Consider the following 7,417-nt stretch of genomic DNA (forward strand, 5'->3'; position numbering starts at 1 on the left):
CTCGAGTCCCTGTGCGAAACAAGGCCCTAAGCCCTTTTTGTACAATGGTACAGATACTCAAGCCTATAGTGTCGGTACTGACCTTTGACTATCAATACCTACTCGGGTACCGATACCATTTTTGCTCTCGATGTTTTTATGGTGGTAATTTAGTATCGATACCCTTATTTGAAGTATCAATACTTCTCTCTTAGCGTATTGATCCTCATTTGAGTACCGGCATCGAATTTAGGTTTGATGTTTGAGAAAATAATTCAATATCGATACCCTTACCTAGTGTAAGGGTATCGATATTTCTCTTTGGTGGTATCGATACTGCCCGAGTATCAGTGCCAATTTTTCATTTTGGAATTCACAAACATTCCTGGTATAGATACCCAAGAACAATATATATACATTATGAACAGGGTATCAATACTTTATGTCCAAAACCCTCATTTTTTTGCCTATATTATTCATCTAGTATCGATACCCCTACCTAGAAAACTTTGTTTTTCACGTGAGAAATCACTTTAACTCATACTCAATGCCTCCTCAAGGTCCCCCCAAACGTTATTTAAAGTTTATATAAGTTCAAGAGGATTATAATAGTTCATTTTTATACACGAACAACATCAAAATCACCCCATCCCTTCCATGAATATAATGTACCCCAAAATTCACATGTATTCACACAATTCATTAATGATCTACAAGCATTACAAGAGAGTTATAGGTGTGCTACTTTACTACTAGTTGTTGAGAAACGACCCCAAGATCATCCAAGCACCAACTTCTCTTTACACTTGACCTTAGAGCTTTCTTGAACTTCTCTCACTAAGAAAAAGAAAAGAATAAGTTACTCACTTATCTAGAAATTTTTTTTGTTGAAAATATCATCTAGAAACTTATGAAGTAGTTAAGGAGGCTTCCTAAGAATTAAATATAACCCAAAATGAACTAGTTCTCTTACAAAACTTAAATCTTTTTTAAATCCCCATCCATGGCCCCATGACCAAACAAAGAAGATGAGAGCTCAAAATGAAGCTCCAAGTAAGGGGATTACAACACCTACCTTCTTTGATTCAACAACGGACATTTAAGTAACCAAGTTATCATCTTTGCTTATGGTAAAAAAGGAGAAGATGAACTTTTGAAAGGAGGAAGAAACAATAATGGAGGGAGCCTTCCCAACGTGCTACATAATCCTCCTTAATGAGAATTCAACTTTTACATAAAAAAGGGATAATTAACCCCTTGGTCCCTCTTCCTTTGAAACCCAATTCAAGGATACCTTTTTTAAACTCATTTGGGCTTAGCCCAAGCCCAAACAACTCAAGCTTGACCCAAACTTCATAATGGATTCTTGGCTTACCCAGAACCCTACTCGGGTCAACCCAAAATTGCTAGCCCATGAATGGGGGTTATTGAGTTCTTGGCAACAAAATTTGAAACTAAGGACTTCATAGGTATGGAGGTAACTAAATTAAGCATTGGAATTGTGATTAATCAAAAGAAGTATATTTTAGATTTACTTTCAAAAACTAGTATGATGGGTTGTAGGCATGTTGAGACTCTTATGGAGCATAATCTAAAATTTATAACTGGTGAAAAAGGAGTTCCTGTTGACAAGGGACACTATCAAAGACTGGTAGGTAAGCACATTTACTTAATACTTATAAGACTATATATTGCTTTTTAAGTTAGTATTGTAAGTTAATTTATGAATGATCCTAAAGAGGGGCATCTAGAGGTAGTGACTTGAATCTTAAGATACCTGAAGATGACATGAGGTCGTAAACTAATTTTTACCAAAAATGAGATAAAAAAAGTAGAAGTTTTCAAAATACAAGTTGTGTATGAGAGTTCACACGCATAAGGTCCACCAGTGGGTATTGTACTCAAGTTTGAGGTAATTTAATGAGATGGAGGAGCAAAAAACGAAATGTGGTGTCAATGAGCAATGCAGAGGCTGAGTTTCGAGCTTTAGCGCCAGGGATTTATGGAGGAATATGGGTACAAATAATTTTAGCATAATTTTAAATGAATCACAATGCAAACTTTGAACTCAACTATGACAATCAGTCAGCAATTAGCATTACAAAGAATCCAATGCACCGTGACAGAACAAAACATTTAAGCTAGATTGTCACTTTATCATTGATAAAAATACAAATAGGACAATTAAACTCATTTTGCTTTTACTCATAAACAACTAGTAGATGTACTTAGGGGAGTTGAGTCAAAAATTGAGTTATTCGAGTTGACGAGTCATATTTTATAACTGAAAGTTTACTTGAATTTTTCAAGTTAATTCGAGTTTATAAAATTTGAGTCAAGTCGAATTTTGGAGTTTCTGTTTGAAGTTAATTATAAATATTTATAATATTATACTATTATTTGATTCCAATTAAATGGTTTTCAATAACTATATACAATACATATATATTTCTTCATATTTTTTACATATGTGATATACATATATCATACAGAGTCTAGGGACTCGACTCAAACTTGAAAATCAATCTACTAATTATTAAAAAAATTAGTTATTCGAGTTACTATTTGATTTATTCGAGTTATATTTTACAACTCGATTTGAACTTGAAATTGTTTTTCAAGCCGAGTCGATTTTATGAAATTCAACTAGAAGTCATTTCGAGTCCAGTTTTTTCAAGTTGAGTCGAGTAAAATAAATCAATTTTTCGAGTTAAGTCAAGTTTTTCTCACCCCTATATGTACTTACCAAAGCACTTCCAAAAACCACCTTTGATGAGTTTACATCCAAACCGAGACTCTATAATATATACTCAGCAGCTCGAGTCTAGATTGTAAATAGGTCATGTATATTAGTTATTATAACTAATTAGTTTCAGTCTCGGTAGGAGACTTATGTACCTAAAGGGTAGGTCACTAATTTATCTCTAAGTTAGCTTAAGATAGAGTTTCACTTCACTTAGAATTCTTGTACAAGAGGTCTTTAAAAGAAAAACTCTTCTTCTTTGTAATTGAGTGAAAAATTATACTTTAAATATTGCTTTCATTAAATTATGTTTTTGAAAAGTTATATTCAATTCAGATTACCTGTTTGAATAACTTGTGATTCAGGTCATTTGGATCCATTTAACTTTGAGCTTATTTAAATTTGGGTTTAAATTGGATAGACTCAAATTGTTGAGGGACTCAACTCAAAATCGACAAGTCTAATGTCAACCGACACCTCAATCTTCCTTTGTCTTTGAAATTGCAGGACACTCCCACTTGGCAAACCAATGTCCGTTGGTTTTACATTACATCCAGCTAATTCAAAGTAAATCTTCATGGCACGAATGGCACCAACCCCAGTGACTTCGGCAAAGAATTGTTGTTATTCTTTGAGATATCGAGTTCTAACACCAACAATACAAGGGATACGAGCTCTCAGAATGCATATTAATATATTATATAATTAGATACCATTTCCAACTCAAATTATTCAAACGTTCATAAGAATACAACATTCAAATTCAAAATGCCAACAATCCTTCATGTCATCCGGGTCGAGGTGTGTGCCTATCACAGAGATTATAACCATCTAAATCCGACCCACATGAACCAAATTCATAAATAGATAAAAGGAAAATCGAAGAATAAATAACCTAAAACTTGAAGCTCCACTAGTCTCTCGGTTCACCTTCGAAGGCAAACTTCACGAGACAAGTCTCTAGTCTCTTGATTAACCTTTCAAGCTCCGGCGGTCTTCTTATTTGGCTCGAAAACATACTTAATAAGAGACTCCTTAATCGAAAGGAGCTCGGGGAATGCTGTCTTCAACTTGTTGGCATCGAGTTTGTTGTTGCTCCTTGGGGCTATGATAACCTTAGCCTGCTCCTCGAGATTGAAGTTCTTCCAGGTGAAGCTTGGGTCAATGTAGTCCCTGTACATTTCTAAGATCTCATTGTGACTGACCACTCCAGGGTTTGTAAAGTTCCAAATTCCAGTCAGGTTCCTCGTGCCCATCTCGATGGAGATGGGAAGAAGTTCGTCAAGGATAGTCATCGAGTTAGGGATGTTAACCACCTTATCGTATTGGGTGATTTTCGTGATGAAGTTTCGGGGATTAGTTAAATCCGATGAAATAGGCATCCTAACTCGCAATGTACACACATTATCATAATTCATGAGCAATTCCTCCACCTTATTCAATCATCAACAAAGATCCATTATAAGAACAAAAGCACAATTCAGATCTAGATGTACTAAACTACAACAAAAGGAAGGCAAAGCCAGATTCAAGAATCTTTGATAAAATCCTAGAATTTACAGGCAAATCCAGTGTGATCAAATACCAACAGATGCAAATAAGCAATGGATTCAAAAACATGAACAACAATATAACATTTTCAATAAAGACTAGAAATTCATCCCATGTAAACCTTAAAACAAACAATGAAAATTCATAAATCCATCTAATATAAACAACCCAACAACATTTCCTTGAAATCACAAGATCTGAACAACCTTGGCATTGACAAATACGGTGAAATCTATATGGGAAAAACAGATCAAACTAACAAACAATTAGATCTAATAACATCTTTTTCGCAAATTTTATAGGGAAGTTTTGAAGCTTGCTTACCATGGCTTTGGTCTTAGAATAAAAGGAACCGGTGAAATTTGGAGTATCCTCTTCCTTAAACCCGATACCCGATCCGATCGATGAGCCTCATCGTACTCAAAGATGCAGCCCGTGGCATAATTAATCAAGATAAGGCCTTTTTCTCTGCAAACATCAGCAAGGGTAAGAGTTCCGACCACATTGGTTCTGATGGTCTCGGCCTTATGGGATTCGCACCAGTCGACGTTCGGACGGCCGGTGACACCGGCGGCATTGAAAACGTGGGTCGGATTCACGGAGGCTATGTCCGACTCAAGAGAAATCCGGTTCTCCAAACGGCCTGAGCCGTACACGTAGTCGATTCCCTTGGATTCGCAGAGTTTACCTAATATGCCACCGATCCAACCGGTTCGACCGTAGATCAGAAACTTCAATGGTTTCTCCGAAGAGCCATTAGCCGGAAACCCCATCACTTATTTAATAGTATTGTGTGTAGGTTTCTAAAAGAGAAATGCAGGATTTGAATTTGATGGAGTGAGCACTTCATATATAGAGAGAAATAACGAGGCCATTATTATTTGGGTAAAGTAAACCAAATGGTCCCTTAACTATAGGATATTATTTCGTTGAGTCTCCTAACTAATTAAAGTTATAAAATGATCCACTAACTATAAGAGTTGCTTCGTTGAGTCCCTCTACTATTAAATGTTACAAAATGTAACCCGACTATTCATTATGTTTTAAACTTGTTCTTTTTCGTTAAAAAATTAAGGACGGTCTAAGTTGGACGTTAACCTACTGACTGAAATATGATAAAATATGATATCATAATCTCAAATAACTATCATAACTCGGTCATCAGGTTAACATCCAACTTAGATGATTGTTAATTTTTTAACAGAAAATGACGAGTTTAGAACATAATGAATAATCAGGTGACCATTTTGTAACTTTTAATAATCGAGGGACTCAACAAAGCAACTCCTTATAATCGGGGAATTATTTTGTATATTTTAATAGTCGGAAGACTTAATAAAATAGTATCCTATAATTGGGAGACCATTTGTGTACTTTACCCTATTTTTTAGTCTCTCAACTCTATTAAAATTTGAGTATAAATCTCTCTATTTTCGTAATACCATGAATACATACAGCAAAATTGTTCTACAGCGGCGTTTTAGGAGTAAACGCCACTAATTTTAAACATATAGTGTTTACATAGAAAACGCCACAAAATGGTAACTTTAGCAGCGTTTTTATAAAAACGCCGCAATAGGTTCATCGATAGTGGCGTTTTTTCAACAAACGCCGCAAAGAGTAGTACTTTAGTGGCGTTTTTATACAAACGCCGCTAAAGACTCGTAATTTAGTGGCATTTTTATACAAACACCGCTATAGAATTGTAAACGCCGTTATACACATGTACTATAGTGGCGTTTGTGTTTACAAACGCCGCTAAAGACTCATAATTTAGTGGCATTTTTATACAAATGTCGCTAAAGACTCATACTTTAGTGGCGTTTTTATACAAACTCCGCTAAAGACGCGTACTTTAGTGACATTTTTATTCAAACGCCGTTATACACTTGTACTATAGTGGCGTTTGTGTTTAAAAACGTCGCTAAAGACTCATAATTTAGTGGCATTTTTATACAAACGCCGGTAAAGACTCATACTTTATTGACATTTTATACAAACGCCGCTAAAGACTCGTACTTTAGTGGCATTTTTATTCAAACGCCGCTAAAGACTCGTACTTAGTTCAAACGCCGCTATACTAGTGGCGTTGTATTATAGTGGCGTTTGTGTTTACAAACGCCGCAAGTTTACAAATTTTAAGTGTCGCGCCCTTTAACCTTTTTTTTCATTTTTTTCCCTTTCAAGCATTTTTCAATCCTGCCGTTTACCCAAACCCATCTTCTTCACTACCAAACCCCAACCCCATAAGAAAGCACCTGAACCGAAGAATGAATTGTCTTGTGATAATGAGGCACCCAGAAACAAAATTGTTCTTGCAATTGGTTTAGCCAAAAGGAAAAATAGAAAAAGAAAGCAGAAAGTCTATAGTGAGGCAAGTCAAAAGAAGCATAAGAGAGATAAGGGTAACAGTGCTATTAGTACTTCCAAAAAGAAGAGTTCCAAAGCAAATAATATTGATCCTGGAACTAGTAAAAGTCATAAGAAGCGGAAACCTGTTAGCCATGGGGTTTCTGCATCTTTGTCAAAGGATGATGATGGGAGTAAGAATTTTGATTCTCAAAAAAAAAGATGAGGTATATTCTAATCTTCTAGGTTCCCCTGCCCCACATGGTGGTTGTATGTCTTTTATTTTCTTTCATTTGCTCAGGTGAGTTTTGGAGTGAAATAGTGAATGATGTAGAAGATGATAGTGTTTGTGTTTTTTTAACGAGTCATTTAGAATTTTTTTGTTGTCTAGAAGTATTTGTACTTAAATGGATTCTTCTTTCTGAAATGTACTCTTGCATATGTGATTGGGGGAAAATGTTTGTCTAGAGTAGAGTTTGCAGCAGTATTCTTTGGGGAGAGATAATAGCTGGACAGTTTCATCTTCTAAACTTCACATGTTCTGCATATTTTAACTAGAATGTATAGTTGAAGTTGTCTGTTGATTTTAAGTTGGTATTCAAGCTTTTGGTTTACGTCAGTTTGATAAATGTCCTTAAATCCTGCTGTCTGATATATTTATTTCCCCATTGTAAAATAAATATAAAGCTACAGCTTAGGATGGCCTTTTATCTTATTGGTGCTTGCATAAATTTAGTACACCCTGTTTATTTTGGACGTTTTAGTCAACTTCCTAAAGTTAATGCCTTGAATATA

The 7,417-nt window shown here is 35.3% G+C and overlaps 1 pseudogene; it reads right to left on the reverse strand.

Annotated features, from left to right (window-relative positions):
* Nucleotides 1-3,424: 3,424 nt before the first annotated feature.
* LOC120166883 lies at nt 3,425-5,098 on the reverse strand (annotated as a pseudogene).
* Between the last annotated feature and the right edge of the window lie 2,319 nt (nt 5,099-7,417).

The sequence above is a fragment of the Hibiscus syriacus genome, unplaced genomic scaffold, assembly GCF_006381635.1.
Source record: "Hibiscus syriacus cultivar Baekdansim isolate YM2019G1 unplaced genomic scaffold, ASM638163v2 tig00111648_pilon, whole genome shotgun sequence".
In the NCBI taxonomy this organism is placed as follows: domain Eukaryota; kingdom Viridiplantae; phylum Streptophyta; class Magnoliopsida; order Malvales; family Malvaceae; genus Hibiscus; species Hibiscus syriacus.